The sequence below is a fragment of the Entelurus aequoreus genome, linkage group LG10 (genome assembly GCF_033978785.1).
Source record: "Entelurus aequoreus isolate RoL-2023_Sb linkage group LG10, RoL_Eaeq_v1.1, whole genome shotgun sequence".
In the NCBI taxonomy this organism is placed as follows: Eukaryota; Metazoa; Chordata; class Actinopteri; order Syngnathiformes; family Syngnathidae; genus Entelurus; species Entelurus aequoreus.
In genome coordinates, this window is record NC_084740.1 from 5,789,914 (window position 1) to 5,803,263 (window position 13,350).

General features: G+C 40.7%; 1 protein-coding gene across 1 annotated transcript in view; it reads left to right on the plus strand.

Annotated features, from left to right (window-relative positions):
- Nucleotides 1-3,726: 3,726 nt before the first annotated feature.
- Nucleotides 3,727-13,350, plus strand: part of arhgap32a (Rho GTPase activating protein 32a) — a 114,261-nt gene continuing 104,637 nt past the window's right edge. Inside the window, 4 exon segments of the mRNA XM_062059907.1 lie at nt 3,727-4,191; nt 4,286-4,393; nt 12,822-12,903; nt 12,983-13,087. The gene's annotated coding sequence lies outside the window, so the exon portion shown is untranslated.

A 13,350-nucleotide genomic window follows, 5' to 3' on the forward strand; every position in this document is an offset into this window, starting at 1 on the left:
AACAAACATTAGGAGTTAATCTTTAATTTTTGGGGGGGTTGTGTCCCACAAGCAAACAAGTGCAAGTTTTCTTGAGTAGAAGACATTTCCAAAAAGAATGTCGCCACGTTGACCTTTGTGCTTTCTGTGCCATTTTCACCCCCTAGGGCATGCTGGGAAACAAACATGAACAAGCGTGTGCATACACCTGAGGTAAAGACTTGCTAATCCACTAAATAAACGGAAAAACCCCCTAAGTCACATTTCCTCTCAGTGAGCCTGCACACATAGCTTTGTCACTTTAGTGTTTAATTTATATAAACATATACGTAGGCTAATCTCCCTCTGAGGCTCTATTTAGATTAGGGCTGCTGCTATGGACTATTTTAGTAATCTATTGGTTAGTTTGTTCTATTAATGGAATAATCAGATAAAACACACTTAATAGCATCAATTGATACTTTATGGTAAATAATTATATTGTTTATATAGATGTTTCTGCTTGCCACAGCCTTCATTCTTTTTCTAATAAATGCACATCATCAACATGGAAATTGTACTTTTAACTAGTGTGCATCAACAATAATAATTTTTTAAAAAATAGAAAAATCTTCACTGCCGCACAACACCCACACCCCACTGCTTTTATTTGCAGCAGCTGTGGGAAAACTGTCCGCGTATTTAAAGTTCCGGCCACGGCATGCGGTCAAATTGTATTAATTACACTCATTAAACAATTAATCGAAGTGACATAATATAAATCAAATTAATTAATCGTTTTAATTACATTTTGGCCCTCATTTGGATCTATGTATAATACCATATGATAGTGGTCCCCATTCAGTGACAAACATTGTAAACTCATGATGTTGTAATTTGTCAGATTTAACCAAAAGTACAGATACTCGTTTTTTTTATTGGACAGCAGCAATATATGAATATATCAAAATAAAGGAAGTAATGAAAACTTTTTTTAAAATTATTATTATAGTATAATACAAACCCCGTTTCCATATGAGTTGGGAAATTGTGTTAGATGTAAATATAAACGGAATACAATGATTTGCAAATCATTTTCAACCCATATTCAATTGAATATGCTACAAAGACAACATATTTGATGTTCAAACTCATAAACTTTATTTTTTTTGCAAATAATAATTAACTTAGAATTTCATGGCTGCAACACGTGCCAAAGTAGTTGGGAAAGGGCATGTTCACCACTGTGTTACATGGCCTTTCCTTTTAACAACACTCAGTAAAGGTTTGGGAACTGAGGAGACACATTTTTGAAGCTTCTCAGGTGGAATTCTTTCCCATTCTTGCTTGATGTACAGCTTAAGTTGTTCAACAGTCCGGGGGTCTCCCTTGTGCTATTTTAGGCTTCACACATTTTCAATGGGAGACAGGTCTGGACTACAGGCAGGCCAGTCTAGTACCCGCACTCTTTTACTATGAAGCCACGTTGATGTAACACGTGGCTTGGCATTGTCTTGCTGAAATAAGCAGGGGCGTCCATGGTAACGTTGCTTGGATGGCAACATATGTTGCTCCAAAACCTGTATGTACCTTTCAGCATTAATGGTGCCTTCACAGATGTGTAAGTTACCCATGTCTTGGGCACTAATACACCCCCATACCATCACAGATGCTGGCTTTTTTTGTCGCTTGTTGATGCAGTACAGCCTGAGGGATGGAAGGTCACGGGCTTAGCTGCTTACGTGCAGTGATTTCTCCAGATTCTCTGAACCCTTTGATGATATTACGGAGCGTGGATGGTGAAATCCCTAAATTCCTTGCAATAGCTGCTTGAGAAAGGTTTTTCTTAAACTGTTCAACAATTTGCTCACGCATTTGTTGACAAAGTGGTGACCCTCGCCCCATCCTTGTTTGTGAATGACTGAGCATTTCATGGAATCTACTTTTATGCCCAATCATGGCACCCACCTGTTCCCAATTTGCCTGTTCACCTGTGGGATGTTCCAAATAAGTGTTTGATGAGCATTCCTCAACTTTATCAGTATTTATTGCCACCTTTCCCAACTTCTTTGTCACGTGTTGCTGGCATCTAATTCTAAAGTTAATGGTTAATTGCAAAAAAAAAAATGTTTATCAGTTTGAACATCAAATATGTTGTCTTTGTAGCATATTCAACTGAATATGGGTTGAAAATGATTTGCAAATCATTGTATTCCGTTTATATTTACATCTAACACAATTTCCCAACTCATATGGAAACGGGGTTTGTATTTCATTATGTATTTTGGTAATACAGCAGTTTCCAACAAAACTTGCACAAGGAAAGACATCACTGGAGGTGGTGCCTCACTCCATGGCGCTCTTTTTCTCTGTAATTTTTTTTTTTTTTTACAGTGTATTTGCAAATTAGACTCAGACAAACTTGATTGATCCACAAGAGAAATTGTTCCACACAGTAGCTCAGTTACAAAGGATGGAAAGAATAATGCAGGTATTAAGTAGACTAAAAATGTACCATAGTAGCAATATAAAATATAACATTTATGTAATATTTACATATTATATATACAGTATACGATAACAACTGATATATTATATTATATTTTTATATAATATATATAATACATAACAAATTATATATATATTTAAAAAATATATATATATATAAAATTAATATATTACATAACATTTTCGTATAACCTTTGTGTTTTTAAAATGAACCCCATTTAAGTGACTTCCTGTTCCTGTGAGCCAGCGGTTCAGCTCAAACTCAAATTTGGTATTTTTATTAACGACTGTAACATAGAAATAAATGGTTGTCAACATTATTATGCTCCAGGCAAAAAAATTTCGACATAAATGTCGATTTATGAAAGTAAGGCCTACATTTTGTAATTGGCTTAATGGTTTACAATTACTAATCAAATCTTGGAGGATGATTAAGAGTACAAAAGCCCTTAAATTGATATCCTTGTTAAAAACATGTAAAATTATTTAGGTAGCCCTTTTTGTCTTTTTTTTAAATGTAATTAAATTTTTTGTATTATTATTATTTATTATATTTAATACTCTCTCTGTATTTTGCTTTTCTTTCCTTGATGTTGAAAGTGCCTTGAATTTTGTGTGAATTATAAATGTATGTTTGTTGTTCAATTAAAAAAAACAACCAAAAAAAACAATTGTAAATAAATGTATTACATAACATTTTCGTATAACCTTTGTGTTTTTAAAATTAACCCCATTTATGTGACTTACTGTTCCTGTGAGCCAGCGGTTCAGATCAAACTCAAATTTGGTATTTTTTATAAATGACTGTAACATAGAAACGGTTGTCAACATTATTATGCTCCAGGCAAAAAAATGTTCGACATAAATGTCGATTTATGAAAGTAAGGCCTACATTTTCTAATTGGCTGAATGGTTTTTAAAAAAAATGTAATTAAAAAAATTTAATCATTATTATTTATTATATTTAATACTCTATCTGTATTTGCTTTTGTTTTCTTTCCTTGATGTAGAAAGTGCCTTGACCTTTGTGTTGATTATAAATGTATGCTTGTTGTTCAATTAAAAAATAAAAATAAAATAAAAAGTTGTAAATTAATGTATTACATAACATTTTCGTATAACCTTTGTGTTTTTAAAATGAACTCCATATTATGTCACTTCCTGTTCCGGTGAGCCAGCGGTTCAGATCAAACGGTATTAGTGGGCGTGGCTTCCTTTAATTGGTCCATGGGGCACATGTGTGAGGGCTATCACGTGATGCGGAAGTAGCTGTCCCAGCCACTTTTAATGTAGCTAACATTAATTTTTCGTACATTACTTTTTCTAACGATTAATGAGACATTAGTGCAGTTCTAAACATCGAAATGGTTATATAATTATACGTTTGGGTCACTTTTGTTCAAGAATTAACGAAAAATATTCCTTTTTTGGGGGGGTAAGTAATAGTGTTAGCTCTGCCGCCCACCTACTCACACACATTACGTAACCGTGCGCGCTCCCGCGTAAAGATGGTGGCGCTTGTTACGTGTCGTTAGGAACCCACGCCTTTTACTCCTCCACGCCGGGAGTCCTTGGCAGTAGTCAGCCGGCGTGTGGGAGCCACCTGTGCCCGCCAGCCTCCTCCATCGCGGCGCGAGCAGCGGAGGCGGCGCCGTGCGCGCTCCCGACCCAGGCGCGCCGGAGAGCGAGTGCGCGGGCACAGTGCAGGGAGAGGAGCCTCGGAAGGTAGACGCGCATTTACACACACGTCCTTCTTTTTGGCTTTTATCTTCTTTATTTTTTATTTTAACAAAGTCTAAATCTTGGGCGACTACATCAGTGTGCTAACCGGATGTGGGGGCAGTGCCATGCCGACGACATGCTCTTGGATCCAGAGGAGCGGCTGCCTTCGGCGGCTTATTAGACCGGCAGAGGACACCCGCAGCAGGTAGGAAGACCCTCCATCATAACACACATGTAGAGATACTGAAGGCAGCTTGAAGACCCTCCATCATAACACACATGTAGAGATACTGCAGGTAGGAAGGCAGCTTGAAGACCCTCCATCATAACACACATGTAGAGATACTAAAGGCAGCTTGAAGACCCTCCATCATAACACACATGTAGAGATACTGCAGGTAGGAAGACAGCTTGAAGACCCTCCATCATAACACACATGTAGAGATACTGCAGGTAGGAAGGCAGCTTGAAGACCCTCCATCATAACACACATGTAGAGATACTAAAGGCAGCTTGAAGACCCTCCATCATAACACACATGTAGAGATACTGCAGGTAGGAAGACAGCTTGAAGACCCTCCATCATAACACACATGTAGAGATACTGCAGGTAGGAAGGCAGCTTGAAGACCCTCCATCATAACACACATGTAGAGATACTGCAGGTAGGAAGGCAGCTTGAAGACCCTCCATCATAACACACATGTAGAGATACTGAAGGCAGCTTGAAGACCCTCCATCATAACACACATGTAGAGATACAGCAGGTAGGAAGGCAGCTTAAAGACCCTCCATCATAACACACATACAGAGATACTGAAGGCAGCTAGAAGACCCTCCATCATAACACACATACAGAGATACTGAAGGCAGCTAGAAGACCCTCCATCATAACACACATGTAGAGATACTGCAGGTAGGAAGGCAGCTTGAAGACCCTCCATCATAACACACATGTAGAGATACTGAAGGCAGCTTGAAGACCCTCCATCATAACACACATGTAGAGATACAGCAGGTAGGAAGGCAGCTTAAAGACCCTCCATCATAACACACATACAGAGATACTGAAGGCAGCTAGAAGACCCTCCATCATAACACACATACAGAGATACTGAAGGCAGCTAGAAGACCCTCCATCATAACACACATGTAGAGATACTGCAGGTAGGAAGGCAGCTTGAAGACCCTCCATCATAACACACATACAGAGATACTGAAGGCAGCTAGAAGACCCTCCATCATAACACACATGTAGAGATACTGCAGGTAGGAAGGCAGCTTGAAGACCCTCCATCATAACACATGTAGAGATACTGCAGGTAGGAAGGCAGCTTGAAGACCCTCCATCATAACACACATGTAGAGATACTGCAGGTAGGAAGGCAGCTTGAAGACCCTCCATCATAACACACATGTAGAGATACTGAAGGCAGCTTGAAGACCCTCCATCATAACACACATGTAGAGATACTGAAGGCAGCTTGAAGACCCTCCATCATAACACACATGTAGAGATACTGAAGGCAGCTTGAAGACCCTCCATCATAACACACATGTAGAGATACTGAAGGCAGCTTGAAGACCCTCCATCATAACACACATGTAGAGATACAGCAGGTAGGAAGGCAGCTTGAAGACCCTCCATCATAACACACATGTAGAGATACAGCAGGTAGGAAGGCAGCTTGAAGACCCTCCATCATAACACACATGTAGAGATACTGCAGGTAGGAAGGCAGCTTGAAGACCCTCCATCATAACACACATACAGAGATACTGAAGGCAGCTAGAAGACCCTCCATCATAACACACATGTAGAGATACTGCAGGTAGGAAGGCAGCTTGAAGACCCTCCATCATAACACATGTAGAGATGCTGCAGGTAGGAAGGCAGCTTGAAGACCCTCCATCATAACACACATGTAGAGATACTGCAGGTAGGAAGGCAGCTTGAAGACCCTCCATCATAACACACATGTAGAGATACTGAAGGAAGCTTGAAGACCCTCCATCATAACACACATGTAGAGATACTGAAGGCAGCTTGAAGACCCTCCATCATAACACACATGTAGAGATACTGAAGGCAGCTTGAAGACCCTCCATCATAACACACATGTAGAGATACTGAAGGCAGCTTGAAGACCCTCCATCATAACACACATGTAGAGATACAGCAGGTAGGAAGGCAGCTTGAAGACCCTCCATCATAACACACATGTAGAGATACAGCAGGTAGGAAGGCAGCTTGAAGACCCTCCATCATAACACACATGTAGAGATACTGCAGGTAGGAAGGCAGCTTGAAGACCCTCCATCATAACACACATACAGAGATACTGAAGGCAGCTAGAAGACCCTCCATCATAACACACATATAGAGATACTGCAGGTAGGAAGGCAGCTTGAAGACCCTCCATCATAACACATGTAGAGATACTGCAGGTAGGAAGGCAGCTTGAAGACCCTCCATCATAACACACATGTAGAGATACTGCAGGTAGGAAGGCAGCTTGAAGACCCTCCATCATAACACACATGTAGAGATACTGAAGGCAGCTTGAAGACCCTCCATCATAACACACATGTAGAGATACTGAAGGCAGCTTGAAGACCCTCCATCATAACACACATGTAGAGATACTGAAGGCAGCTTGAAGACCCTCCATCATAACACACATGTAGAGATACTGAAGGCAGCTTGAAGACCCTCCATCATAACACACATGTAGAGATACAGCAGGTAGGAAGGCAGCTTGAAGACCCTCCATCATAACACACATGTAGAGATACAGCAGGTAGGAAGGCAGCTTGAAGACCCTCCATCATAACACACATGTAGAGATACTGCAGGTAGGAAGGCAGCTTGAAGACCCTCCATCATAACACACATACAGAGATACTGAAGGCAGCTAGAAGACCCTCCATCATAACACACATGTAGAGATACTGCAGGTAGGAAGGCAGCTTGAAGACCCTCCATCATAACACACATGTAGAGATACTGAAGGCAGCTTGAAGACCCTCCATCATAACACACATGTAGAGATACTGAAGGCAGCTTGAAGACCCTCCATCATAACACACATGTAGAGATACTGAAGGCAGCTTGAAGACCCTCCATCATAACACACATGTAGAGATACTGAAGGCAGCTTGAAGACCCTCCATCATAACACACATGTAGAGATACAGCAGGTAGGAAGGCAGCTTGAAGACCCTCCATCATAACACACATGTAGAGATACAGCAGGTAGGAAGGCAGCTTGAAGACCCTCCATCATAACACACATACAGAGATACTGAAGGCAGCTAGAAGACCCTCCATCATAACACACATGTAGAGATACTGCCGGTAGGAAGGCAGCTTGAAGACCCTCCATCATAACACACATGTAGAGATACTGCAGGTAGGAAGGCAGCTTGAAGACCCTCCATAACACATATGTAGAGATACTGCAGGTAGGAAGGCAGCTTGAAGACCCCCCATCATAACACATGTAGAGATACTGCAGGTAGGAAGGCAGCTTGAAGACCCTCCATCATAACACACATGTAGAGAATACAGCAGGTAGGAGGGCAGCTTGAAGACCCTCCATCATAACACACATGTAGAGATACTGCAGGTAGGAAGGCAGCTTGAAGACCCTCCATCATAACACATGTAGAGAATACTGCAGGTAGGAAGGCAGCTTGAAGACCCTCCATCATAACACACATGTAGAGATACTGCAGGTAGGAAGGCAGCTTGAAGACCCTCCATCATAACACACATGTAGAGATACTGAAGGCAGCTTGAAGACCCTCCATCATAACACACATGTAGAGATACAGCAGGTAGGAAGGCAGCTTGAAGACCCTCCATCATAACACACATACAGAGATACTGAAGGCAGCTAGAAGACCCTCCATCATAACACACATGTAGAGATACTGCAGGTAGGAAGGCAGCTTGAAGACCCTCCATCATAACACACATGTAGAGATACTGCAGGTAGGAAGGCAGCTTGAAGACCCTCCATCATAACACACATGTAGAGATACTGAAGGCAGCTTGAAGACCCTCCATCATAACACACATGTAGAGATACTGAAGGCAGCTTGAAGACCCTCCATCATAACACACATGTAGAGATACTGAAGGCAGCTTGAAGACCCTCCATCATAAAACACATGTAGAGATACTGCAGGTAGGAAGGCAGCTTGAAGACCCTCCATCATAAGACACATGTAGAGATACAGCAGGTAGGAAGGCAGCTGGAAGACCCTCCATCATAACACACATGTAGAGATACTGCAGGTAGGAAGGCAGCTTGAAGACCCTCCATCATAACACACATGTAGAGATACTGCAGGTAGGAAGGCAGCTTGAAGACCCTCCATCATAACACACATGTAGAGATACTGCAGGTAGGAAGGCAGCTTGAACACCCTCCATCATAACACACATGTAGAGATACAGCAGGTAGGAAGGCAGCTTGAAGACCCTCCATCATAACACACATGTAGAGATACTGCAGGTAGGAAGGCAGCTTGAAGACCCTCCATCATAACACACATGTAGAGATACAGCAGGTAGGAAGGCAGCTGGAAGACCCTACATCATAACACACATGTAGAGATACTGAAGGCAGCTTGAAGACCCTCCATCATAACACACATGTAGAGATACTGCAGGTAGGAAGGCAGCTTGAAGACCCTCCATCATAACACACATGTAGAGATACTGCAGGTAGGAAGGCAGCTTGAAGACCCTCCATCATAACACACATGTAGAGATACTGCAGGTAGGAAGGCAGCTTGAAGACCCTCCATCATAACACACATGTAGAGATACTGCAGGTAGGAAGGCAGCTTGAAGACCCTCCATCATAACACACATGTAGAGATACAGCAGGTAGGAAGGCAGCTTGAAGACCCTCCATCATAACACACATGTAGAGATACTGAAGGCAGCTTGAAGACCCTCCATCATAACATACATGTAGAGATACTGCAGGTAGGAAGGCAGCTTGAAGACCCTCCATCAAAAGACACATGTAGAGATACTGCAGGTAGGAAGGCAGCTTGAAGACCCTCCATCATAACACACATGTAGAGATACTGCAGGTAGGAAGGCAGCTTGAAGACCCTCCATCATAACACACATGTAGAGATACTGCAGGTAGGAAGGCAGCTTGAAGACCCTCCATCATAACACACATGTAGAGATACTGCAGGTAGGAAGGCAGCTTGAAGACCCTCCATCATAACACACATGTAGAGATACAGCAGGTAGGAAGGCAGCTTGAAGACCCTCCATCATAACACACATGTAGAGATACTGAAGGCAGCTTGAAGACCCTCCATCATAACATACATGTAGAGATACTGCAGGTAGGAAGGCAGCTTGAAGACCCTCCATCAAAAGACACATGTAGAGATACTGCAGGTAGGAAGGCAGCTTGAAGACCCTCCATCATAACACACATGTAGAGATACTGCAGGTAGGAAGGCAGCTTGAAGACCCTCCATCATAACACACATGTAGAGAATACTGCAGTGCACAAACTAGCAATCTTCAGGCTAGTTTGTATGGGGAGGGGGTCAGCAGCTGTTGCGTAGGAGCTGCAGGTCAGAGTCCACCTGCAGGAAACGTTCCCCAGTTAAAAGAACCAGTAACTACCAGTTGAAACCTACTGGGCCTGAATAAAACCAGTCGATGTGAAATGCGTGTTTTGTTTTTTTACTGATGTTTTTGCAGTGTGTTTTATTGCTAACATGCTCCTATAGTCACCCTATGGCAGGGGTCGGCAACCCAAAATGTTGAAAGAGCCATATTGGACCAGAAATACAAAAAAAAATCTGCAAAAAATTAAACGTCTTATATAAGTGTTATAATGAAGGCAACACATGATGTGTCTATATTAGCTATATTAGCCTACTATCAAAATTACTTAAAAACTTCGACTTAGACAAACTTTAATGATCCACAAGGGAAATTGTTCCACACAGTAGCTCAGTTACAATGATGGAAAGTGTAAGGATGGAAAGGACAATGCAGGTATAAATAGACTAAATATAGCGATATAAAATATAACATATATATGTAATATTTATATAATATATGTACAAAGCCTTATATAAGTGTTATAATAAAGGCAACACATGATGTAAGTGTCTATATCAGTGTTTTTCAACCTTTTTTGAGCCGAGGCACATTTTTTTCATTGAAAAAATGCGGAGGCACACCACCAGCAGAAATCATTAAAAAATTAAACTCCGTAGACAGTAAAAAGTCGTTGTCGCAATTGTTGGATATGACTTTAAAGCATAACCAAGCATGCGTCAATATAGCTCTTGTCTCAAAGTAGGTGTACTGTCACCACCTGTCACATCACACCCTGACTTATTTTGACTTTTTTGCTGTTTTCCCATGCGTAGTGTTTTAGTTCTTGTCTTGAGCTCCTATTTTGGTGGCTTTTCCTGTTTTGTTGGTATTTTCCTGTAGCAGTTTCATGTCTTCCTTTTAGCGATATTTCCCGCATCTACTTTGTTTTATCAATCAAGAATATTTAAGTTGTTGCTATTTTTTTTTTTTGTGGACATTGTTGATTGTCATGTCATGTACGGATGTACTTTGTGGACGCCGTCTTTGCTCCACAGTAAGTCTTTGCTGTCGTCCAGCATTCTGTTTTTGTTTACTTTGTAGCCAGTTAAGTTGTAGTTTCGTTCTGCATAGCCTTCCCTAAGGTTCAATGCCTTTTCTTAGCGGAACTCACCTTTTGTTTATTTTTGGTTTAAGCATTAGACACCTTTTTACCTGCACACTGCCTCCCGCTGTCCTCTGCAAATTGCGATCACGACAAACCATCGTCATCTCACACGACGTGTTACCGACATCTACAAAGCAATTAGCTATCTGCTGCCACCTACTGATATGGAAGAGTATTACATGTTTACTCTCCCGAGCTCTAGACAGCACTGACACTCAACAACAACACATCATTTGCAGATTATAATTACTGGTTTGCAAAAAATATTTTTAACCCAAATAGGTGAAACTACATAATCTCCCACGGCACACCAGACTGTAACTCACGGCACACTAGTGTGCCGCGGCACGGTGGTTGAAAAACATTGGTCTATATTAGCCTACTATCAAAGGCTGACGCAAATCTTCGTTCGCTGAAATGTTGTATTTAAATTGCAACCAATATTGATAATGTGTCATGAGACATGCAAATATAAATTAAATACACAGAAGACATAAGTAAAGGATATTAAATGAGCTCAAATATACCTACAAACGAGGCATAATGATGCAATATGTACATACAGCTGGCTTAAATAGCATGTTAGCATCAATTAGCTTTAAGTCATGGATTGACCAAATATGCCTGATAAGCACTCCAGCAAATCAATAACATCAACAAAGCTCACCTTTGTGCATTCACGCACAGTATAAAATGTTTGGTGGACAAAATGAGACAAAGAAGGAGTGGCATGAAACACGTCTTTCTGTGGCAGCATTGGAGAAAGTTGTACATGTAAACAAACTACGATGAGTTCAAGGATCGCTGAAATTGGTAGGACAAAACGGTGCTCGCCAAATACTCTCATCAGTGAAGCATGTTTAACATAAAAAGTGGGATTTCTAACAATTAGGGAGGTTTGTGTCATGTTTGTTCTCCTACAGAAAATATATTCAAACAAAACTTTTTTTTTTTTCTTCATCTTTTTCCATTTTCACACAGCTCTAGAGCCGCGGGTTGCTGACCCCCGCCCTCTGGTAATTTCTTAATGACAGGTAACCGCAAACTAGCATCAAAAGACTGCACAGTTTGAGTGGAGAACTGCTTCCTATATAACGTGTTCACGCATCAATTACATATTGTACAAAAAAAATGTTCAAGTTGAAATGAAAAATAAGTGTTGTCAAAGGACAGTAGCTCTAATACTGAAAGTATAGAAATTTCACATCACTATTATAGTCACCAAAATGATCACAGTTAATATTTTTACCACGGTATTGTTCAATGTGCTCAAGAAGTACTTGTACACACTCTGAATTATATCAATGTGTATTGGTATTTTTTGTGACCTATGGAAAATATGGACAAGGAGAAACATATATAAAATGTTAACATTTTTATTTCAAATGTAACCTTCCAATGAGCTATCAAGGCAGAAAAGAAAGGAAAGGACATGTCAAAACAACAACAATCAATGTAAACACAATTCAAAAATCACAATAAAAACTATAACCTACAATAACCTCTTTAAATTAAGGTGCATAAATAAGGAATATGTAAGAAATGTGTTGGGAATTTTAACAAAATAGTGCAAAGTGTAAAAAAGAAAAACTTTTTTTGCAGGTTTACTGCCAGGACGTTATGTGTTAATTTGGTTTGTTATTCTTATCAAAGTAGGAAAATGTATTTATGTTATGCATTAATTATTATTCCCAGGCACCCCATGCGACCCCTAAAGGCACAAGCGGTAGAAAATGGATGGATGGATTCATTATTATTTAAATATTATTGGAGCAAATTTAAAAGTAGCACATTTGTTATATTTTGTTCTTTATTTTAGTTGTACAGCCCTGCACTTTAGTTCCTACCTGATGTTGTTTCTGTACATCTGAATAGGGAACAGACGTGGGTTGAAAAGAGAAGAAGAGCGTGGCCAAGGACCGCGGTCCGTTTGGAAGAAGTCCAAAAAACTGTCGAGGTGACTTCTCCTGTTTTATCGACAATTTCTTCGCTACCTGCAGCGCTGATTTTTTACTTTTCCTTCTAACTTTGTGCAGAGAATCAACAGCGAGATGACGCAACCAAACTTGATAGTTGATACCGGTACTCGATTGGCTGTTTAGCGTGTCCCGCCCATTGCTCACTGACCGCTCCAAAGGCAAGTGCAACCAACTATGCTTCATTCTTTCCGGTTTTCTCCGACCAAAAAATGCATGTTCTTTAGTCGGGTCTATTTAAAGGGTAGCGTATACAAATTAGTTTTAAGATGGGACTTAAATGCTTCTACTGAGGTAGCATCTCTAACTGTTACCGGGAGGGGTTTCCAGAGTACTGGAGCCCCAATAGAAAACGCTCTATAGCCCGCAAACTTTTTTGGGGGGGCTCTGGGAATCACTAATAAGCAGGAGTTCTTAGAACGTTGTCA